General features: G+C 43.2%; 1 long non-coding RNA gene across 2 annotated transcripts in view; it reads right to left on the bottom strand.

Moving 5' to 3' along the window:
• Positions 1 to 3,208: 3,208 nt before the first annotated feature.
• The window catches only part of LOC125391132 (uncharacterized), a 39,687-nt gene continuing 17,489 nt past the window's right edge, over positions 3,209 to 25,406 (bottom strand). The window contains exon 3 of one of the 2 annotated variants that reach the window (XR_007228979.3): positions 3,209 to 4,553. This is a non-coding gene — a long non-coding RNA (uncharacterized LOC125391132). Of the gene's footprint in view, positions 4,554 to 14,696; positions 18,687 to 25,406 lie in introns of those variants that run through there. The other variant, XR_007228980.3, reaches the window with a different exon arrangement.

Here is a 25,406-nt window from a genome sequence, read left to right as displayed (position 1 = left end):
TACCTCACTCATTCTAAAGCCTCTGTGTGGCTCTGAAGAAACACAGGAAGCCAGAATCAGAGGACAGCCTTGGTTTAGTGTGACTTAATTTTGTTTAAACAACACAGTCATTCTGATACTAAGAACACATTATTTGAGGCATGGAGAGATGCCTCAGTGGTTAAGGGCACTGGCTATTGTTACAGAGGACATGGGTTCAATTCCCAGCACCCACATGAGGCTTACAACCACCTGTAACTCCAGTTCTAGAGGATCCAACACCCTCTTCTGGAGTCCTGGGGCTCCAGGCATGTGCATACTACAAACACGCAGGCAAAACCACTCACACTCTACAGTAAACACGCAGCCTTGTCAACAGAGGAACTGACCCGCAGGGTGCTGCTTCAGTGACCCAATGACTCCTTTAAGCAGAACCTTGGACTTCTGGCATGTCGAACCACAAATACAATACAGTGCTTTGCCTTATAAGTTGCCCACCCTCCTGTATTCTCTTGTAGCAACAGAAAATAAACCAAGCTGGTTCTGGTGGATATTGTGAAATTTATCTCCCCCCCACTTGCCTTAATTGCTACTAACTTTTCTGTTTTTCTCAAATTCAATTATTCTTTTCTATTTGTTTTTTGTTTTGTTTTTCAAGGTAGGGTTTCTCTGTATAACTCTGGCTGTTCTGGAACTCATTCTGTAGACTGGGATGGCCTCAAACTCAGAGATCTACTTACCTCTGCTTCCTGAGTACCGGATCTAAAAGTGTGTACCACCATAGCCCAGTAGAAAATTCTATTATTTTTAGCCTCCTTTGAAAAAAAAAATTGAGAAGTTTTAGGTTCATGTATTTGCAACTGCCCTAACCCACCCTGACCTGCTGTTACAGCTGTTGAATCAAGTGTGATACACACACTGTTGTCATTCAGAGGCCACCATGTACTTTAGTGTTCTCTCTCTCTCTCTCTCTCTCTCTCTCTCTCTTTCTCTCTCCACGGCACTGACGAGCAGTATACATTTAGCTCAGGACTTTAAAGCATACGCACCCTGATTGGGAATTTGAGCACTGTTGCGTTTCAAGGTCCTCCTCCTTGCCCCCACCCCATCAGTGAAGCCTGCAGTCACTCTGCTGAACCCACTGCCAGACACTTCCACCACCCCTGGAAAATTTGGGATCTCGTTCAGCTCCATCCTCACGTTTGCCTTTATTCTGGGCACACACGACCCTGTGATCTCTTAGCTCCTGGCCTAATGACCTTTCTCTCCGCTTAGCCTTGGCTTCCTGTTCTCACGGTGCGGACTGTGAAGTCTAAAGCATATTATCTCTTGCAGTGGCTCCACCTCCATCCTCAGACTCAGACATCCTCCTCTCTGACACAGAGCCTGTCCCTGCGGCTTGCTCAGATCGGCCACGATCACCTCTCCTCCTTCTAGGTTATTGTCACTCTCCTTCCCAACCACTCTTTCCCATTGATGGGCCCTTCCTTGGGACTTGTGCTGATGTGCAGGTTGGATTCTGTGGCCCACGATGCAAACCTTGCACACATTGCAAGCTCCATGCTCTTGCTCTACCTGGCAAGCTTGAAATCCAAATGATCCAAGACACTGCCCGTCTTGTCAAGTACTGGGCAGCTGAGCCCAGTCAGACAGACTGGGAATACTAATGCTCCCACAGCAGCCCCCAGGGGTACATACAGAACACTGCTGGCCATCTCCTCACGCTCCCCTAGTCTACCTACTCTCTGCCCTTTGACAAAGCTTGTAAAATATCTGCATACTTCATCTTCACATATCCCAACTCCCCCGTTGTCTTCCAGGTCGTACACATTAACAGGTCTCTATCATTTTAATGATAGCAACAGGTAGGCAACAGTCACAAAACTATCCTTGCAATCACAGTCCCCTGGCCTGCCGATTCCCCCTCGTCATGATGCAATTAATCAAGTGAGCTGTCTCATCACCTTTTCATCATTTAATTCCTTCACATCCTGCTTAAAGATGGTTTTATTAAGGTTATCAGTGACTTCTAAGCTGTTAGAACTCTATACCAGCGCTTCCCAGGGTGTTGTCCCTAAGGTGGCTTCAGTTTTTGGAAAGTCGTTCCTCAAAGAAGATGGCATGTTTGGAGACTGCACACCTGGTGACTGGGCTGAAGGAATGAGACGCCACAGTAGGAATCCATCTCCCTTCCAAGACCCACCTCATGCTGGCCTGTCAGGAGAGCCAAGCACACCTTACACAATATATGGTGCAACTCTGCCGCAGAACACAGCGAGGAGAGCGGATTCCTCCAGACGGCCAGCAGACATCACCAGACGGATGTGGCCCCAGTTGGAGAGATTGGGGAGACAGTTGAGCGTTGAAGACAACGAGGCACAGGAAGCTGTGTGCCATGTGGTAGGGTGAGGGTCTGTCTGGGGGCTGTACTTCAAGAGATTCCTGCTCTTCACCAGTGGAGAGCAGTATCAGAATCTCTAGGTATAGTCCTAGATGCCAGGAGGTGCTGAACAAATGGGAGAAAGACTGGGTGTTCAATGTATATAGTGTGCGTGCGTGCGTGCGTGTGTGTGTGTGTGTGTGTGTGTGTGTGTGTGTGTGCGTGTGTGCGTGCATGCATGTGTGGTCAAGTGCACCCACATGAGAAAGCCAGAGGAAAACCTTGGGTATTTTTCCACAGGGTTTCTTTCTGGAACCTTTGGTTATCAATTAGTTTAGGCTGTCCAGTCAGCGAGCTCTGGTGATTGGGTTGTTTTTCTCTAGCTATGGGATTACAGCACATATGTCCATGCCTGGCTTTTTACAAGGATGTTGGGGATTGAGCTCAGATCCATATGCTTGTGTGGGCAGCGCATTGCCTACTAAGCTGTCTTCTCAATCCCTCAAAGGTTATTTTAGCTCACTAAGCTGTCACAGTATTTGTATCATTTCTATTTAAGATGAGAATGCATTTTTAAATGCTTCGAACGCAAGAAGTCACAGTGGACAAGTGGAAGTGGTGTAAAGTGCTCAGGGCATTGGTGGCTAACTACCTAGGGTTCCCATCCCAGCACTGATGTTTTTATGACTTTGAATAAGTCTTTAACATGTTGGTGTTGTCCGTATACTGGAGATTATGATAACACCAAACTGACAAGGTTATCATGAAAGTTAAATACGTTTGACTGTGCAAAGTCCCTAATCCAGACTCTGGTAACAATCCCCAAATAACTGTGCAATTACTATTAAATAATGAAAATTCTAATGATTTATATTGTGATTAAATAACATTGACTGTTATGGCTTAATCCTCCGAGAGTTCTGATTCCTAACCCTGCCCCCCGTGTGACACCCGTGTGACACCCGTGTGACTCTCGTGTGATACCCGTGTGACACCCTATCCCTGGCCCGTCCCACATGCTCGTGGTGTATATCACTCTCCACACGTGTCTCCCACAGATGAAGCAGAGCATCCTTCCTCAACACCCATATGGAAACTTGGAGGCAGCCATCCATAGACCCAAAGGTCTGATATTCCAGAGTCTACATGACCCTTCCTTCTTATCCAAAATACCATCGAGTTGACATACCAGTGTGATCCTCTGGAACTGTGCTCCAGAAGGCTAACTAGACAGCCATTTGGGGCTAGAGAGATGGCCCAGGTTGTAACAAAAGGCACCCGCTCATTCAGCCTGATGAACTTGATCCTCAGAACTTCTGGTAGAAAGAACTGACTCCTGAAAGTTGTCTTCTCTCCTCCACAATAGCACCATGCCTGTGAGCATGCATCTACAACAACGCACTATAATAACATAAGTGAAGAATCTTAAAATGGTGGAGTGTGATTGCAGGAAAATGCCTGGTGTCTACAGGTGACCTCTATAGCTAACGAAACAAAGCAAGCAAGCAAACAAGCAGACCCCATAGTTTGGCTTGGGTGTGTAGCGTTGAGAATTCCCATGACATCTCTGTATTTTCTGCTTCTGTTGGTTTTCAGATGTTCTGGCCGGCCTATGCCCACAGCCTGAGCGGCTATGCACTAAGCACAAAGCTCTGAACAACAGACAGCAGCCTTGAGGCTTTCACTTTTAAAGAGTTTCCAAGCACCCAGCCCTTTTCCTAAAGGCCTCTTTTCCCTTTTATGGATGAGCACCTGGCTCCAAGACAGTGTAAACAGAACTTCCTGCCCCAGGGACCGGCTGGCTCCTGCAGGAGGCCAGTGATCCTTTGGGAAAGGTTGATAGGAACTGTGAGCTGTGTGTGACCCGAGGCTCAGGAGCCAGCTGAGCCAAAAGGGAGGGAAGCACATTGAACGGTCCCTTTGTGTGGACTCTGGTCCCAGAAGCACTTCTGGGAAAGTAAGTCTGATGTGGTACACACAGTTCCTGCGAAGAATGGCAGGGAAGCGGCCGCCTGGCGAGCGCCAGGCCCACATTAGGCGCCTGAATCCTGGATCCCAAGTAATTGGAGGAATTCAGAGATGTCTGGAATTCCCACAGTTCAGATGTCCTGGGCTTCAATGTGAGCTTTAACAGTCAGGGGTAGGACTTGAGTGGAGATCGGTGGTTAAGTGGTAGTCTAGCATGCGCGAAGCCCTGGGGTTGAAAAAAGAAGACAGAAGAAAACCAAATGAGTTCTGTATTCTTCTCTCCCCGCCCCTGCCCCCAGACAGGGTTTCACTGTAGCTTTTGGAGCCTGTCCTGGAACTAGCTCTTGTAGACAAGGTTGGCCTCGAACTCACAGATCCGCCTGCCTCTGCTTCCCGAGTGCTGGGATTAAAGGCATGCACCACCACTGCCCAGCCGAGCTCTGTATTATGAAACGTTCAACAGTGTATACTTTTCAGACTGCTTACTGCTCTTCTCTGTCTTGGACTTTAAGAGTCTCCATTCTTTCAAATGAAAATAGTAAAAACGCTGCCCCTATGGCTGGTGTGATGATTTTGATTCACTCTGCTAATTCTGACTTTTCACTCTACCGTGCTCCCTAATCTCATTAACAGCAGCAGAAAAAAAGAAGCAAAAACTGTATAATACTTTGGGACTTATTATAGAGATATTATGGTTAGAACCTTATATAAAACAAGGCCCTCCCATCAAGATTCACTTTCAACTCCATAAGTAGCATTTTGATGGTAACTAATACTCCCTAAGAAACTAACGTCTAACTGTACCAAATGATGTGGTCATCTAATAGCCTTCATCAGTTAAAATAGTCAAGAGACTGTGAGATGGCTCAGTGGGTAGAGAGATCTGTCACCTAGAGGCCCGATTTTGATCCGAAGAACCCATGCAAAGGTAGAAGGAAAAAGATCAGCTCTATGGGGTCGTCCTATGACCTCCACATATGTGCAATGGAACATGTTCACCACTCTCATTTCATTCATACATGTATGCATACGGAAGCAAAATAATAATAAAATAAAATAAGTTGCTTAAACACAAACCAAGAAGTTGTGTTTGGTAATTGAATATACAGTATAAAATATGCTACTATATTATTATAGCAGGTATATTTATAAAGCATAAACAAAAGCAAAATTTCAAGTGTGAGCAAATTAAATATAAGTTGAATCTCTTAGACTATCTTTTCTTTTGCTCTGACAGTGCCAGAAATTGAAGTAGGGCCTTTTGCACACTGAGCATGTTCTCATCTACTGACCCTACCTCCAGCCCAGAAGATTTTTATATTTTCTTTTGTGCGACAGTAGATTGAGCGTGGGCACATGGCCTGCAATCCAATCTGCATTCTCTTTACAGATGGCTATTGTTTTCAGTGTGAACATGAGCAAATAGAAGTATGCAGAGAGACAGCCTTTGCCAGAGTGGCTGGGCCATTCCTGTGGGCAGTGTGTTCATTGCAAGGTTGCCTATGGCTTCATGACCTTGCTGGCTTCTGTAGTTTGTCCATAAGCACTTCCAGGAAGCTGCCAGCATGCTAGTCTGTTCCTGTATCCGCATCTGCTAATATTAGATGTGAGAACTTAAGAAGTGGATCTAGGAGGGGAGGGAAGGAGATGAACGGCCCCACAGTGGGGCACAGTCAAAGTGCGTTGTATATTTGTAGGGAGTGTTTTATGACACCCAGGACTATGTGTGTACAAAGAGAATGTGTCAAATGTCCAGATGCACTCAGACTTATGTACCACTTGAGGTCTCTAGCAGAATTTGAGTCAAATTTGTAGCTTTATTCTCCAGTCAGACCTAAGAGCCTTGGAAAGAACTCAGATTTGCTCTTTCTTTCTCCAGCAAGAAATGAAGCTCCTATGTTGAGCTTGCCAGTGTCCAAAACAAACAAGGACTCACACATGAAATTAGGAAAATGGTTTTATTTAGAATAACAAACTCCCAGGTATAATAACTATAAAACACTGTTGAAAGAAAATTCTAAATAATTGAAAAGACAACTGTTGGCAAGCTGGGAGACAATGTGAAGATGAGAATATCTTCTACTCTGTCTGTAGCTTCAGGAGCATCCCTCCCCAAGTCACAAAGGCCTTGTGCTCATCGAAGGAGGCACGGATAAACACAATGTGGCGTATTTACACTTTGCATTTAATTAGGAATACTTGCATGAGCATGGGTTGGGGCATGTTTGCTGGAACACCAGGAATTTATCAGTGGCTACACAAGTGAAAACTGGAACCTTTTTTCTCCAGTACCCCTTAACTGCCCATCAACTCTTCGTGAGCAATGGAGCCTCATTAGCCCCTCCCCTGTACATGAAGAAATGATGGTGGCCATATCTCGCAGATCCTATGTAGGTGACCACAACTTCAGTGAGTTTTTGAGAGCAATGACTAAGTCACAGTCAGAAGACATTGATTCATAGCAACCCTCCCTGATGTCTGGCTCTCACATTCTTTCTGCATGTTCTCTCCAATGATCCCTAAGCTTTAGGGGAGATAATATATAAAACAGGCATTCTGTTTAGGGTCAATCACTCTACTGTAACTTACTCTTTCCATTTTGATCAATTAGTGAGCCATACTTACTACTGCCCACCATAAAACAAAGCTTCTCTGACAAAGACTGAAAGTAGCAATATCATGTATGGGTATAAAGATAAGATTTAGAAAATGTTAGGAATGTTTCTTAAGACAAGCCTCTCCACTGATGCAAATAATTCCAATCAGACCAAATAAAAGATGTCCGTGTTTAATTAATGCTGTACTCCCAGGTGGCCAGGGAAAGCATGGCAAGGAAAAGAGAGGCTGGGGGAGACCACGCAAAACCTGGAGTACGTGTTCCTTTTCTGGAGGGCAGCCTAAATAGGCTGTAGGAGTGGTCCTGACCTTCCCTGGGAAGGGGGTCAGTGCTTGGTGGGCTTTCCCAGAGTTGAAATACGGACCAAGGCAACTCCCAGGGGAGGGGGTTTGAAATGGAGCTTCCTGCTCCATTCCAAAGGTGAGGGGGAGCTAGGGTTATGCTTTTAACCAAGCAGAAAGAAGTTTGACACTATGTACATTTAGCAAAATAACAGTAGCAAGTTCTCTCCTAAGACGTAAGACTTCCTTAGACAGGCATTCTTGGTTAGGTTTACAGTACAGGGCATGAGTTCCATCTTGCAAAGCCAGCTTCAGATCCACAAAGAGAGCTGTTGGTTACCCCAACAACAGTTGTGCCACTGTAGCATGGGTGGGCATATCTTGTTAAGCAGGTTATTATCATAGCCCAGGGTGTGCACAGCTTGGGGGAGAGTTTTGATGGCTTTTATTTCTCCAGCATCCTGCATGGCACCTTCTAGCATTACAAATGCTAGCCAGCAGGGAAGAAACCTCCAGCTCAAAGGTCTCAGTGCTCTATAACCCAAGTGTGTGGTGTCTTCAGCAATGAGGTATTATTAATTTGGTAGACAACAAAGAACATCAACAGTAGCTTGTTATGTCTGAGGGGCTTCTGGGGGCCTCCCCAGTCAACAACTCATAGGGCCGTATTATTTTACACTGTGTGAGTGTGCTCACACGCATGAGTGTGTCTGTGGGTTAAACTTATATAAATGTTACTATACATTATACTGTTTTATATATGGCTTCTTTCACTTAGTATGATGCTTTTGAGAGTCATCTATTATTTTAAGTATTGATCTTTCCTTTTTGCTTTCAAATAATGTATTTTCTTGAAAAAATATACAGTCTATTTATTGATCTTTTTGGATCTGTTCTAGTTTGAGCTACTGTGAGTAGCTCTACAAATGTCTGTGTCCACGTCTGTGTTGATGTGCTTCCTCATTTCTCTTGGGCTGAATCCCTGGTCTGTCATGTATGCGTGTACTTGTGTTTAACTTTGAAAGAAAGGATCCTGGGACTGAAGAGATGACTCAGTGGATAGGGACATTTGCTGCTCTTCAAGAAGACCTGGGCTTAGCTCCCAGCATCTTCATGTAAGCTCACAATGATCTGCAAATCCCATTCCATCAGGCAGTGTGTAACGTGACACACATATATACATACAGAGGGAAATGCATATAAAATAAAAAATTAGAAACTGTTTTCCAATGTGGCTATATCATTTTCCATTTCCATCATGGATGTATCAAGATTTGTTTCTCCATATTTTTGCCAACATGTGGCACTGTCAGCCTGATTGTAACCATTCTAGTAGGTGTATGATGATGTGTTATTTGAAATCCCCCAATAGGTCCCTCTGATCCTTGTTGTCTAAGAGGGAATGCTGAGTAGCAGAAGACCCAGGATGGTCTTGACTTCTCGCCTGGGTGGGGGGGAGCCATGGGTGAGAAGAACCAGTAGGGGGCAGGAGAAAGACTCGATGATGCTCTCACCATCTTTTCTCCTAAATTTGGGAAGAAGGAGAAAGGCGACGTGAACGGTAAGAAGTCACAAAATCAAGAAGTGGTGCAATATCTTAAAAAACTGCAAAAGCATTCTTTGTACGTAAATTCCAGTCCAGCTGATACCCCAGTAGAGAGCTGAACTGTGTTATCATGTCTGGGCTTTCTTCACTGAGACAGAACTTTAAATATTATACTGAAGTACCCTTTTAACTCTGCCTAGGAAGTTCAAGGCTATGTCTGATGCTGGGCTCGAGAAGTAACTAGGTAGTAAACTACTTACCTATATTCACAAGGCTCTGTTTCAATCCCCAGGATTTCATAAACTGGCTGTCTTGGCTCAACTTTTAAACCTCACACTCCCAGGAGGCTGAAGAAGAAATTCAGGGTCACCCTCAGCTATATAGTGAGTTTGAGCCCAGTCTAGGCTGTGTGAGTCCTGTCATACCTGATAGCTATAAGACCAGAGAGTTATTGAAAATTATAATGGTTAATTTTCATCTTCCTCCTAATCCTGTAATGAAAAAGCACCACCAATACTTTGGTTAATAGATAGAAAACAATGCACTTACACGAATCTCCCAACTTCTGGTGTGAGGCAGCTGGTTTCTATTATAAATGACATACAAACTATGATGCTACAGTGTGCTCTAGAGAGGATGCTTACTTCAAATGTTTTCCTATGAGAAGAAGACAGTGATATACATGTGGGTTTCTGAGTTCTCACAGCAGGAGGAAGACGAACACACAATTGCCTTATATAGGTTGCCTACTTAAGAGTTATAAATTGAACTGTGGAATCCTAAGTACTGATTCGACTTGAGGAATAGCAGCTTTTCACTTAAAAATGGTATGTATGGGGCTGGAGAGGTGGCTCACAGGTTAAGAGCACTGACTGCATTTCCAGAAGTCCTAAATTCAATTCCTATTTTCAACCATATGATGGCTCACAAAGATCTGTAATGAGATCTGGTGCTGTCTTCTGGCATGCAAGCATACATGCAGGCAGAACACTGTAAAAGAAATAAATAAATAATTAAAAAATTTTAAAAATGGTATTTATCTTGACTAAAATGTACTTTCTATTTGTGTGTGTTGTGTGTGTGTGTGTGTGTGTGTGTGTGTGTGTGTGTATAAGTGTGATATTTGTGTGCATGTCTGTATCGGTATTCAGGCTTTTCTGCGCCCTCACAGAGGAGCCATGTCCTTTCCTAGCAACTGTGCTCTGCTTTGTTCCTTCAAAAAGGTCTCTTGCTGAACACGGACACGGGCTGGTGGCCTGCAGGTGCCAGGAACCCTTTGGTGCAGCCCTTCCTCCACAGCCCTGGGGGATAAAAGTGTGAAGTCATACACAGCTTTTCTTGCACATTCTGGAGATTTGACCTCGGTCCTTGTGCTTTTACATCAAGAACTTTAACACATGCAGATTCGCTATTTTAAATATTTTATTATTTTTAATTGTGTGTATGTGTATAGGGGGGCTGTTCTTGAGCTCCAGTGGAGCCCACGGGTGTCAGATTCTCTGGAACTGGAGTTGTGAGCCACTGGGCACAGGAGTTGGGAAGCAAACTCTCCAGAAGCAGTCAGGGCTCTTAACTCCTGAGTTGTCTCTTCGACCCCGGATCTATGACTTCAAAAGAGCAAACAAGTAGCTACTTTTAAAAATGTACTCTGTTTTAATTCCTAATGTAGTTAATATGAATAGTTTTGACAGACATAAGCAAACTACCATCATCAGTACCTGTTAGGATGTAGAGGACTCAGAAGCCCTCAGCCTTTGGTAGCACAGCTGCCTCTTACCTGAAGATTGCGCTGTGCTTACCTGCAGATTCCAGAGTCTTCCTTCACATTTACATTCCTTATCTGACTCGGCCACCCTTGAGCCTCTGACATTGTTGTCCACTCCTGTCCCTTTGATGTGATGACATCAGCCCTCTCTGTATCTCTCCTGACTTTCGTGTCTTTTCAATCATCTGCTTACTCCTTGCCCTGACAAGGTTCCAAGCTAGGTTTTCCTTTTAACCTTCTGCATCTCCCCTGGGCCCTCAAACCTTTGGCTCCAGCTATGACCACTACTCAGTGATTTCCAAGTCTGGCTTTCTGTCATCGGCTTTGCGCCACCATTTCCCAACGCTGACTGTCGCCCAGCAAGCATCCCAAAGGGCAAGTGCCCAGCTGAGCACGTGAACTTTCCCTTTCTGAATTCGCCCTTTGACTTACACGCATGTTTTGCTCAGTTGATATTGTTATGGATTTATTTGGAAACTCAAGACAATAGCTTTTGAAAACAGGCTCGTGGAGTTATCTTTGGTGCCTTCTTTTCCAATGACCCTCCTCCCAGTATGCTGCGGAGCTCTGGAACCAAGTGCAGCTTCCAGACATCCCTTGTGTTTGGTCCTGGCTCTTCCTTCCCTTATTTATGCTCACCCCATCCTTTTCCTTGAGTGCTAACCAGCTTGCCTCCAGTTTTCCTCCTGATTGCCCGCCAGAGTTTCTGTTCAAATCCACACAGCTGTCATTGCACTTTGGGTATTGCTAACTCTTCCAGTGCCCCTCCTGACTTGCAGGATAACACCCACACCGCTAAACAGCTGGAGGCCTTTGGGATCCTTCAGTTTACTGGACTTTCAAGCTATGTCTCCTGCTGCCCCTAATCTCGCTGTTCCCCAGATATGTCTTTTGGCTCTGCTTCACCAGGTGGTTTCTGAGTGCATCTTCCACCGTCAGGGGATTCACCCCGTGTGGCTTTACCGTGCCTATTTGCTCCAAATCTCTTGTTAAAGGTCAGCTCCTTGCTGAGGTCTCTGCCCTCTCAGCACAATGCTATTTGCTTGCCTTCCCAGCCCCCAGTCTTCAGGATCAGCTCACATCAGCCCTTATCGTATCTCACTGTACTGTGGGTGCCTGTTTGCCTGTCTCAGTCCCCTCTGGACTCTGAGCATCGGACTGTCTCCTTGATAACCACCTCTGTCCGCACCCTCTGATAGGTACACAGCTTGATTAGTTGGTTAGGTGTGTGTGTGGGGGGGTGTTCTTTCTTCACTTTCTCTCTGAGCTGGCTGTCGACGGTCATGTCTCTCCACTTCAGACATGAAGGACGATGTCCCTGTCACTGAGAGAATCAGACAAGGACACCAGTGGTGCAGGTGAAATGAGGGTTCCCTCTTACAGACCGCAGAGGATTGCTGCGTAGGCGCCTGCCATTTATTTCTTGTTGCAGATTAGCGGTGTGAATCAAGATTTAGTGGTGGCGGGTACGTGTGTGTGTGTGGGGGGGGGGGGATTCTGCATGAAGAATTCACGGGGAAGAAAGGGAAAATCTGATGAGAGGGCCGGGATGAAAGCCCCTAAGATGTGGATGAAAATGTGCAGAAAGGGGACTAAAGAATGGTGACTCTGCTGCCAATTAGGAGTTCTGGGAGGAAAGAAGTAAGGGAGCAATAGGGAACCCCAGCAGCAGGTAGCTTCCAATTCTTTTCAGAATTCAAGCTCAGGAAGGCTCCCCAACATTGTCTCTAAAGTGTATGTTCCCAGTGCACATGCCCATTTATGCCTTCCCTATGTGCACATAGGCAGGATATATGTGTTAACTGTTCCAGAAAGATCTTTACACAGTTTGGTGGCACCTGGTATGTCAAATGAAGTTATTGGTCCTTAAAGACATTTTCATCTCATATAAGCTCTTTCTAAGAAGGCCACTGACAGCAACGACACAGACAAGAAATGCTCTTCACTGCTAATATCTCCATCCAGGGCCAAATCCTGTCTGGTTTTATGACCAAGATGAAGAAGCAGGGCCATTGTCATCTGCTGGGACAATCTCCACTATGTCTGGGAAGTACAGTGAGAAGTTCCACAAGGACATGTCTGTGCACCTTTCCCGTTTCAGGGATATTCAGATTGGCTATGTTATCACTGTGGGAAAGTGAAGGTCCCTGCAAGACACTCTACTTCAATTTGTTGAAGGTCACCAAGGCTGCCAGCACCAAGGAGCAGCTCTAGAAGTTCTAAGAGGACATGGGAGACTCCCTAGAACAAATAAAGTTCTCTTCCAACTTAAATCAAATAACAATAATACAAACAACAATAACTTTTTAAGACTGTAGGGAGTCAGCTCACAGAACTTCAGAATTTCCAAAGTATAAGACACCTCTGTTGTCTTAAAAATAAGGGGAAGGAGCTACTCCACCCAATCAGTGTTCCAGCTTCCACTAACTGAACCTGAGAAGAGACCAACCTTCAAATCAGTTTGAAAGAAAAAGACTCTGAAGTCAAGGAGAACTCTCAAAATTATTCGGAGACCTTCCTGTGCTCTTCACCTCTGAAGGCAACATTCAGGGGGCTTTGGAAGGTTGTTTACCAGCACTGCCGTTCCTAACAACCCTGGGTGTGTGCCTTCGGAGAAGCATGCGAATCAACAAGGCTATACATAGAACAGAGTGGTTTGCTCAGTGGCCAACGGAGCCACACAGAGAACGGGCACACGGATTGACTAAAGAAAGGAAGTGCTGTGTTTCCCCATTCCTTGATTTGTAGACATGCAATGCATATTCTCCATGCAGTGGGTTGGCTATTCAAACAAATACCGACAAACCTTAACATTCAAGGGTTTGGTATGTGGAGTTCCACTGTTAGAGAGAATGCCAGTATTACACGTGTTATGCTAAATGTTATTTAGAAATGGAATGTTTAAAGGAATCCCACATTCAAAACTCAAAAGGAATTAGCAACACTGAAATATAATCCCTATGTAATTTGAAAAAACATACATTAACTCCCGAATTCAGTTGACCAATGTCCAAAACCACAGACTAGCAGGCATTTGTGCAACACTAATGGCTTTCTCATATTTCCTTAATGATGTTATAATTGCCGATGGAAATGCAGAAGTCCACTTCCCATCCGCCCAACTCAAACATGTCACCTCCTGTTTTTCACTTCCTCGCAGTGCCATATATTCTGGGCAGTCTTCAGTCCGAAAGTCAGAGTTGTTGATTTTTTAAGTTTCTGTCTTCAGGATTATCTCATAGACTGGTACCTTTGTGTGGAAGGAAATGAGACAAGCTGCGTGGCTATCAAGGAGAGCCTCCGCAGCACGGTCCCGAGTGTGCTCGTGTGCCTTGGCTTCTTCTGATTCCCTCTCTAGTGCCTTTGCAATGGGTCCATGCAGAGTCCTGGTGAAGGTTTGCCCAGGTTCTCTGCCAATCAGGGACCAGCTTCTCCCTTCCTCCCTTTCTCGACTCTATAAGATAATCTGCAGGGAGACAAAGGGCTTTCTTTGAAGGGAAGAGTTAGGAGGACTCTCTTCTGGGGTACTGTTGAGATAATGCTATGCAGAAGTTCATGAAATCATTGTCTGGCTCTTAAAGTGAATTGGCAGCAAGCACACGACATCCCTGAGATGCTATGAGCTATGTCACTAGATACTGTCCCCATCTCCTGGTGGAGACATAACACTTGCTGACTGGTCCTGGTTCCCAGTTCCCACAACATGCACCACTAAAATATCTACTTTTTTGAGTCGAGAAATTTCACAGGAGTATAGATTTCCAGATACCGTTATGATTTAGTCAGTTCAATTATTCTTGTCCTCTTCTGATACATTTTAATTCTATCTTATTCTACAATGCAGTTCTGAGTCTCTCCCTGAGCAAAGTCCCCTTTCTAAAATAACCCCAAGATAATTTAGGCAGAGATGTCTCTTTTGCATTCACTTCTGTTCCCCTGTTGCCTGTCATGAATTTATATACCCTTAGTCGCTGCAATTTACAAGCGCTTAAGAAGATTGCAGACAGGTTTTCTCATCTCTGCACTTAGCAGGGACCCTTCTGAGATGAATGTGTGCCTGGTGATAGGGATGTGCACTGAGATTCAAACTAGCAAGTTCCCCTAGGTGCTAAGTGGAAGTGCACAAGGGCAGGCTGAGCATCCTTAATCCAAGGATCGAAATCCAAATAAAAAGCTACACCTATGATCTCACGTGAGAGGCTGCAGCTAAGGTGCAAATATACTCTAAGTACTACATGAAATTACCTCCTGTACATGAATTTGGTGTTTAGAATCGATTCTCATATCCAATGCATCTTACTGTACATATGCCAGTATTTCAAAATCTAGAATCTGAAACACATGTGGTTCCAAGAGTTCACTAAGGGATACTTAATATTAAATTATATTCTTCCCAGAGTTGTTCTTGCTCCATGAACCCTGGCAAATGGGTTTCTATTCATTAGGTTGCCCAAAGCCTGAAACCTGGGGTGGAACTTAGTTCTCCCTTCTCTCCTTCCCCACATATACCTTCTAAATCCTGCCATTACCATCACTCAAATTTACCCATTCTTCTTTGTCCTGATACTATCTGAAGTCAGAAATCAAAATGTTTCCTGGATTCACCTAAGAACTTCCGGATCAGTGACCTTTCTCTTGGTGCCGCTTACTGCCCAGGGTCAATGTCTCCACAAGGCATTATCTCCCGATTACCCCAGGGGTCCCCTGACTATTGTGCTGGTCCCCTACAGGGACAGCCTGCCTCCTTTTACTCTGAGGTGTGCCATCCTTCTGCGTCCTTTTGGTTTGGCTAGGGCTGGGAGAGGAGGAAATGTAATCATGTAATTCCTCTTGTTCAGGGATTGTCTCAGCCTTGTGGTCTAAATTGCCCCGTGAAATATAAATCATGTGGAAAACTGGCCAGGAACACAGCTCCGTCTGCTGGTTTGCCAGCCAGTGGAATTCAAGCCTGGGTCAACTGGTGGCCGTGTGTCCACAGCAAACTCCTGGCCTGCCCGAGATGGCAGTGGGGACACGGACACTTGAATCCAGGTTTCTACCAGCCAGCTCTCTTCTAGTCTTTTCAAAACCCCAAGCTCTTAGTTCGTTGAGTCAGTTTGAGGGTTGTTTGTTTTAACCTTTCAACCTGGAGACGTTATTTCTACAGCAGCGTAGGAACTTCGGTGGTCAGGCCTCTCCCTCATCTTTGAAGACTGCAGGCTTCTCTGGCCTCTGGGTGTGAACACCAAGTGCCTCCTTTTCTGGAATTTCTTTCCATTGATGTGCACCCTGGCTTCTCTTGAGCCTGCATACCATGTACTGGCTGTCTGTGTGCTTACTGGGGCCTCCCAGTAGACTGTAGTCTCTCTGATACTAGGATCACACCTTTCATTGTTACTACTCAAGACCCCAAATCCATCATTCTTGTACATTAAGGAGCAACTAAAGACTCAGAAATATAAGATAAGCAATTAAGTCACTTTAATTTAAAATGTGATTTCTGCATGTCTTAGCATTACCACTGGGGCGGAAAGGGTCTATTTCATTTACAGTTCTATATAACAGTTTACCATCCAACAGAGGGCAGGAACTTAAGGGGGGCAGGGACCTGGGGGCAGGAGTTGATGTATAGACCATGGAGGGGTGCTGTTTACTGGCTAGTTCCTCATGGCTTGCTCAGGCTGTTTTCTTATGGAACCCAGGACCACCAGTGAAGCACCACTCACAATGAACTGGGCCCTACCCCATCAATCCCTAATTATGAAAATGTCTTACAGGCTTTCCTACAGACCATCTTATGAAGGCATTTTCTTCACTGAGTTTTTCTCTCGGATAACTTTAGCTCGTGACAAGTTGACATAAAACAATCTAGAAAACAACATTTACAAATAGCATTTCCTTTTAGCAAATATATCCAGGCATGGAAACCACTGCAGTTACTACAACCAAATAGTACCTCAGGGTCCACAGAAGATGAACGTCGAGCGGAGATATCAGATCTGAGATATTCAAAACATAAGAACGTTAAATATTGTGAAATGTAGGATTAAAGAGGAGAAAGAAGTTCAAATGAGTCAAGGTTTCTGGAATTGGGAAAACACAGGGCCTTCGATTTGGTTCCATTGGTCCTCCTGTCTGTTTTTATGCCAATACCAGACTGTTTTCAGTACTGTATGTAGCTCTAAAGTAGAGTTTGAAGTCAGGGATTATGATGCTTCCAGAAGTTCCTTTATTGTCAGGATTGTTTTGGCTATCCTGGGTTTTTTGCTTTTCCATATGAACTTGAATATTGTTCTTTCGAGGTCTGTGAAGAATTTGCTGGGCATTGCATTGTATCTGTAGATTGCTTTGGGTAACATTGCCATTTTTTATTGTGTTAATTCTACCTACCCAAGAGCATGGAAGATATTTCCATTTTCTGGTGTCCTCTTCAATTTCTTTTATCAAATATTTAAAGTTCTTGTCATACAGATCTTCCACTTGTTTGGTTAGAGTTACTCCAAGATATTTTATGATATTTGTGGCTATTTTGAAGGGTGATGTTTCTCTGATTTCTTTCTCAGCCAGTTTATCATCTGTGTAAAGTAGGGGTACTGAAATTTTTGAGTTTATCTTGTATCTTGTTACATTACTAAAGGTGTTTATGAGTTGTAGAAGTTTCTTGGTAGAGTTTTTGGAGTCACTTATGTAAACTATTATATTATCAGCAAATAGTGAGAGTTTGACTTCTTTTCTGATTTGTATCCTCTTTATTTCCTTTGGTGTCTTATTGCTCTAGCTAGGACCTCAAGAACTATATTGAATAGATATGGAGAGCGTGGACAACCTTGTCTTGTTCCTGATTTTAGTGGGATCACTTTAAGTTTCTCTCCATTTAGTTTGATGTTGGCTGTTGGCTTGCTGTATATTGCCTTAATTATGTTTAGTTATGTTCCTTGTATCCCTGCTCTCTCCAAAACCTTTATCATGAAGGGATATTTTGTTCGAAGGCTTTTTCAGCATCTAATGATATGATCATGTGGGTTTTCTTTTTCAGTTTGTTTATATGGTTGATTATATTGACAGATTTTCATATGTTGAACCATCCCTACATCTCTGAGATGAAGCAGATGTGGTCACGGTGCATGATTTTTCTGATGTGTTCTTGGATTCAGTTTGCCTGTATTATATTGAGTATTTTTGCATCAGTGTTCATGAGTGAGATTGGTCTGTAATGTCCCAGAAGTTTCTAACCACTGTTGTTATCTAATTCCAGAGCCTCTCAAAACCCAAAGCCTTTGTCAAGCATTTCCCTGCCCTATCCCCTAGACTCTGGCAATGACTAATTTACTTCTATTTCCAAAGATTTTTCTTCTCTGGGCAGTCTGCGTAAGTACCATTCTACATCTGTGGCCAGGTGTGTCTGAACTCTCTCACCTAAGTTATTCTTAAATGTTATCCTTGTTAAAGCTGGTCCTTGTACTTTATGCCCCTTTGTGGTTAAATTGTTCCCAGTATGTGACTATTGCATGGTTTGCTAACTGGTTGATGGACACTTTGCAATTTTCTAAGCTCCTTTATTATCTGGTAAGTTTTAAGATGTATTAATTCTCTTTTTGAAATAATAAATTTTAGGTATTTAATGTGGTGTTGAACAAGGTCTTGGGACTCAGGGAAAAGTCTGGGGTGGCTTTCAGCATTATTGTTTTGTTTTAAATATCTAAAATCTGTTTTTGTTATTTTTTTAAGGGAATGAGGAACTGAAAATGCAGTTTTAGAATTGTTTCTGAGACCAGCTAAAAATATCTAAGTCCATTAGTGGCAAGTAGACAAAGAAGGAGAGGAATTTGGAAGTGTCTGTCTCTATTTCCTCTTGAGTTTTTCATGGCTGACATTCCTTGTGCTCCTGCAGAACAGGATCCATAACTGCACAGCAGCTTGTAGCTTGTTGTCAACTATGGGGATGCTCCAAAGTCAACGTGTTCTCTAATGTCAGAAATCTTTCTTGTTTCCTTTGGATGCAGTCCAGCACTGGACAAGGATGTATCTGACTGGTGTGACTTCCCTCCTCGTGGGATTAGCTGGCAACAAGATGCTGAACCTCACAGATAACACAAATATTCACACTCTAGTCTTGTGGTCCGAATATTATATGTTGTACGATGCACACTGTGTCAGCATCTGTGTGGAAACTAATCAAAACATTTTGATTAAAACTTGTGCGCTCCAGAAACAACTAAGAATTGTCTTTTACAGGAAAGAGGTGCATAGTGAGTCTTCTTTCTTCTTTTAAAAAAAAAATCCCTTCTTTCTTGATTTCTTACTAAGAATCAATGAAGAATTTTAGTTTTAAATATATGTAGTTACTTTAAGCATATATGTAAGAGAAAACATGATTTTCATGTTATAAAGGGTCACTTTAGTGATTGGTAATTGGTTCATGTCTTTTGTTGGTGAGTTGTATTGAAAGAAAAACATTCTTAGACCTCTTGAAAAAATAATTATATTAGTAACAGTGGTGTGTCCCCTAAAGTCATTTCAAGTCTCCACCCACCAAATCACCTAAAACTGCATTCATTGACTGTTCTCTAGATGAAGCTTAATTGCCCTAAGTCCTTAATTTAAGTTGTGGTTTGTAGAGAGCTGCGTGGAGTCGCGCCTTTAAGATGGCACCGGCTGCCACCCTCCGCGAGCCCTAGCGCTCTCTGTAATAAACAACTCCTTTTATGGTGATGGCCCGTGACCTGCTATGATCGTGTGTCGCTTGCGTATGCTTGAGCCTGTGGGCAATGTCCACGTGGCACTCCAAGATAGGCGACCATAGCCTATATAAGGGCTGGGAGAGGTCTGCCCCAGGAACAGAGAGAAACGGGAGAGAAGCGAGAGAGAAACAACTGTTCAAGGTCCTGAATAAACTGCGTGCAAGAAGAGCTCTGTTATCGTGTCATCATTACTGGTTCCAGGCCGTCGCATCAATGATTTAACCATTCTTTCTGTCAAAGTCATTGTTCCAGTGACTGAAGGGTTGGCTCAGCAGTAAAGAGCACTGGTTGCTCTTTTAGAGGACCAGGGCTCAATTTCCAGAACCCACACATGGCTCACAACCATCTGCAACTCCAGGTCCAGTGGATCCAACATCCTCTTCTGGCCTCCACATGCACCACACACATATAGTGTACAGGCATACATGCAGGCAAAACATTCATTCACAGAAAAATAAAATAATTTTCAACTATTGAAATATGCTTTGAAACAGAAAAGGATTTTGGCTGTAATGTTAAAACCAAAAGTGGTGTATGTAACAAACAAAATGGGGAAGCATTTTTCTGATACTCCACGTCATCATCAGAACCCTAAGTGTCCCCTTTTATAATAGGGGTCTTCTTATTACACCATTCACTGGAAATCAACATGATTTCCTCCCACAACTATAAGCCTTAGACTCATATAACAAATAGTGAAAATGATTGGTTATTCAAATACCTAACCTTATAGACTGTGATCTACACTATGAGAGAGCATAGAGTCATCCCCTCTCCCTTCCTGCTGCAGGATTTGGTTGCTGTTCCCCATTCGAGCAGAGGACTGTGATCTGTGAGTCTACCCCTAAATAAATAACCCTTTATTATACTCAGTTCTGAACTAGTGTGGGATTTCTTTTTAGTGTCCGTCTTCACAAGTGACAATGTGTCAAAAAATAAAAAAGCATTCAGGGAATGGGGAAGAAGTTCGGTGGTTGACACTTGCTTAATTCGTGAGTCCCTGGGTACTCATTCCATCTGTACCCATACAGTTACTTAACACACTTAATTCTGAACACTAAGTATATCTGGGGTGCATACTATTGACACAGTACTTTCTAGTCATTTCAAAGGTGACCTTTCTGATACCTGGACTGCTAATGTTTTGTAGGCATAGATCATTTTCACAGAAATAATCATTGTACAAACAGTTTTACAACATTGTATATTCGGTGTAGAATTATTTTAAATTTTATTTTAAACCTACTTCTGTTTTAAAATTAGGATTTAGTCAGGCATAATAGTGATGACTAAACCTCACTCACAGAGCAAGAACTCATGCAGGGGGATTGAGAATTGGGGTCCTTGAGCTGTGTAGGAAGATCCTGTCGAAAGGAAGGAAGGAAGGAAGGAAGGAAGAAAGGAAGGAAAGAAAAAAGAAGCAAAGAAACAGAGATGAAGAAAGATATTAGAAAACCTTGAACATTATCTAACTTTATATAAAAGCTTTTTTCAGTAGTGAAGAAGCTTTGCTAACTCCCTTCTCCAATTTCTTTTCATCATCTCTTGGCTGTTAAAGTGGTTTAGCTGTGACCATTATGTGCAAACACAATGCCTTCAGGGCCACTCTGACAGTATTGTGACCCAGACAACATCTATGTTGATTTTATTAACTGACACCCCAAACTATAAAATTATATAAAAATCAAGGCCAGCCTGGTCTATAAGAGCTAGTTCAAGGACGACTAGGGCTATTGTACAGAGTAACCCTGTCTCAGAAAACAAAAAACAAAACAAAAAAAATCATACATATTTCAGGAACATATCTGAGTCATCCAAAGTTCTAGGAGCTCTGCTTTGGAACCCGAGGCAGTTCTGTCACGTGTGTAAGCCAAAAGGGGCCTCAGGGCTAGCACCAATGCACGTGTCTTCAGTTTTCCAAGCAAATGGCCTTGGTCTAACCACAGTGAGGTAAGAGTTAAATACGCTTGTTATCCAATGGGTGCTCAAAGAGATGCTAAAGATGAGCGGAAGTGAATGCAGGTGACATTTTAAAGCCAGCCAGCTCGTCTTTCTGCTTGGAACTGAGTTTATCTGAAATGTGATCTTTGGTTGATGGAGGGGAAATCTCCGAAGGTAATTTCTTTATTGTAGTCCATGATTTGTGCAAAACATTTTGCTCATCACATCCACTTACTTCTTATTTAGTGACACAAAGCGCGGCTGCACTTCCTGTCCCACCATGCTCTGCTTCATGTCATTCCCGAAGTGGGGAGGTGACAGAGATTGTGGGGACGCAGCACTTGAGGACAGGAGGGCAGGAGAGGACCGCGGCCTCTTTCTGTCACCACAGACCCTGGACGTAGGTGAAGAAAGTGGTCTCTGCTTCCAAGAAACCTGCAAGTTTTCGTCTTGCAATCCACATTCACAAACATGGATGCTGGAATAAGGAAGGCTCCAGAGAAGCCTCAGGTCAGTTCTGGGCTCGGGACTCTCAGACATTGGTCATTTGATCCTAACTGGATTCAAAGCCATAAAAAGAGTCAAATGCACATGAGACGGGTTGGAAAATACAGGATCATTGGTTTTACAGCTTCGTAACAGCCCCTAATTATTCACCCTAGAACATTATGAAAGACAACACAATTAAACTATGCTTAATGAAATTCCTGCAAAAAACTCAGTTGCTCTGCAATAAATCATGCCTTTGAGGAATGAATGCTCAGGAAGGAGAGTCAGTGGGAGGTTTCCTAGAAGCTGCCAATTATTTTGATTTCTTTTACCATTTGTTATATAATGAAACTCGGAGGCAAATATAAAGAAACCCAAGACAGTTACAATGACAGCGACCCACGCCATCACCATCCGCTTCCCAGCTTGAAAGGGGCCGCACAACCTGAGCATCCATTCACACCGATGATTCTGATTGTACCCATTAACATCCAGTACCACCATCTCCAATACATGGTACCACAAACAAAGGAAGGATTCCATACAGCATGAAACCATTCTAGTGTGAACTAATGTAAAAAATGTATTATTACAAGTTCTAATCTTGTCTTCTAAATTTGATTTCTGTTTCTATGCTTGCCCTAATTAATAACGTTGGGTTTATTTGTTTGCACTAAATAATGGTGTCGTGTTCATGTGCTTAACCACAATTTCTCCGTGATATGACACCACAGATAAGAGTGAAGCAGAGCCGAGCCCCTGTGTTCAATACGCAGTATTACTTCCATGTGTATGTTCTGAAAGTAGATCAGTTTTGGAATTATCTCGGTTCTCAATATAACAATCAATTATGCACACAAATGTGTACACAACACACACACACAATTTTAATTTCCCAGAGATCGAGACTGATTGATACCTGTTATTACAGTAACACAGGAAATACACATTATATGCAATTCTGCCTCATTATCAATCTCCTTAAGTTTTGTCAGCAACAACCTCTCTGGAGCCAGTAGATCCTGCTTTCTGTATTCCATCGATTTTTTTTTTTTTTTGCAAGAATTAAAGAAAATATTAAGCATCCTCCGGTTTTCCCAGATACTATTTTTTTTCCCCTTAGGTAGATCCAAGAGGGAGGTTATTGCATCTGTGACCACGAGGGACAACACGAACAGGACAGAGAAACAACACGGATGGGACAGAGAGAGAGACAACAGGACAAAGGACAGTATGAACAGGGCAGAGGGTTCTCTCTCCAGTGTTGGGACAATTCCAGTCTGGAACAATGTCCCTGCTGCTGTCAGCTGAACTGTCTTTATGGACCGTCAATTTGAATCTAACTGCATTGGGATGAGGGACAGGGATCATTTTAGCCTGCTCCTCTGTGTGGGCACTAAAGGCATGCATGCTACGCTGACTAAATGGCTAGTGCCACCTATTGGCAACTCAGAAACACAAGGGATTCTCGCAGTTCTTAGGCGTGTATTTGTGCTTGGTGAAAGCTACTACTGCTGAATGCTGGTAACAGCAATGAGAGATACAGAGGCCTTCTAAGTTACAGCTCCTGTCAGTGCCCAGAGCCCCTGAGTGCAGTGAGGTTGGAAAAACCTAGCAATCACAGGAAAGATGCTACATGGTTTATTTTCATTGTTTATCTTGAGTACATTAGATCCCCTACAAGGCAAATCTTTTGAAACAGCATCTTGATTCTTCTCTTTTGGCATTTAAGAGTTTAAAAATAATAAAGGAATTTTAAATTCCAATACTCTGTATTGGGGATCAGTCAGTCACAGGTAATGCTCACACAACTGAATTTGATCATATCAAATAATAAAGTTGGGCTCCTACCTTAAACCATGATAACATTTGACTCAATAGGGTCTAATCATACAGAGGAATATTATTCAATCTTTCAAGGAAAGATATCCTGATATTGATATAACATGCATGCATGAGTCTTGGAAATGCTGTGCTAAGTGAATCAAGCCATCCATACAGGGCAAATCCTATGTGATTCCACTCATATAAGGTAAGCCAGTTCACAAAGATGGAAAAGAGAAAGCAGATAACCCTAACTGGGGAAACGGGGAGCTGGGAGATGCTCTCCAATGGACAGAGACCGAAAGCTGGGGAAGTTGGACAGCTACTCAACAACGAAAGCACCTTTACCACTGTCAGACTTCTTGAAATGTTAGACAGTTTGGCGTGGTGGCACATGCCTTTAATCCCAGCACTTGGAGCCAGCCTGGTCTACATAGTGAGCTCCAGGACAGTTAGAGTTATGTGAGAGATGCCATCTTGAAAGTCAGACAAACAGACAAAAAAAAATTTTTTTAAAAGGAACAAACATAGGCATAAACAAAATAAATAGCAGTAAGTACCAACGAGGATTTGGAGAACCCAAACCCAATGTATGGCTAGTACATTTGCAACAGTGCAGCTGCTTTAAAAAAGAGTCTAGACACCGCTCAGATGATTACAGTCAGCGTACGGCCCACTGTTCCACCCTAAGGAACTTGGAAGCGTGATGTGCACAAGAAACTTGCGCATACATATTCAAAGCAGCTTTATCTGTAGTAGCCCCAGATAGAGACCACGGAAACAATTGGAATTGTTTCATCAATGGTATACCTACTGATGAAAAGTAAGCAAAGTGTGCCATACTCATAGGAAGGAATGTTATTGAATATGCATTGACAGATGAAGTAGGTCCATGTTAACAGCACCCATCAGCCTTGGAGTCACTGCTGAGAGAATGCAGTCACAGAGGACCAGGTAGGTTCCCGTTTCTGTGAAGTGCTGACAATAGACTAAACCAGAGGACAGACATCGGTTCAGCACTTCCCAGGGTCAGGTTTAGGGTAAATATGAGTGCCTATAAATTTCTTAGGCAGATGAAAATAATGAAATATTTTAACACTTATGGTGGTGACAGAGGTACATCTGTGAGTATAGTGGAAACCACTATATAACCACTATATATAAAGTAGACACTTTAAAACAAATTCTATAAAATGTGAATCAAATCTCAATAAGAACTGTTATAAGGAACTAGGAAAGCTGGCTCAGTAGTTAACTCTTGCTGCTCTTGCAGAAGGCTCAGGTTCAGTTCCCAGCAGCCCCATGGCAGGTCACAACCATCTGTTACTTGAATTCCAGGGCATCTGGTACCCTCTGAGGGCACCAGACACTCACATAAGGCACACACATACAGGGAGGCAAAACACCCCAAACATAAAACATAATAAAATAAGTCTCTAAAAACATTTTAAAAAAGAAAAATGAATCACTATCATTAAATTGTAACTTTAATTAAAAATAGCTACAAAGCTAGAGAGTGGTGGTTGGTGCAAGCTTTTAATCCCAGCACTCAGGAGGCAGAGGCAGGCATATCTGAGTTCAAGGCCATCCTGGTCTACAGAGCAAGTTCCAGGACAGCCAGGGCTATGAAGAGAAACCCTGTCTGGAAAAACTGGGGAAAAAAAGGCACAGTCAGAGAAGAGACATACCAGCACTCCACGGTGTTAGAGCATATAGATTAATTCGTGTCTAGGTCAAGTAACCGTTAGGTTGTTTTATGGTATTTACGGTCGAACTGTTTGCTTTGTGGCTATGAGAAACTTCCAGTAAAGCTAAGGGGAGAAACACCATTCCTTCTTTGTCTCCTGTGCTTACTTTGTGTTCATGGAGGAGCGGGAAGGACTACATTGTGGACAT

The sequence above is a fragment of the Myodes glareolus genome, chromosome 16 (assembly GCF_982192425.1).
Source record: "Myodes glareolus chromosome 16, mMyoGla1.1, whole genome shotgun sequence".
Lineage (NCBI taxonomy): Eukaryota > Metazoa > Chordata > Mammalia > Rodentia > Cricetidae > Myodes > Myodes glareolus.
This window is presented reverse-complemented; position numbering and strand designations above follow the sequence as displayed.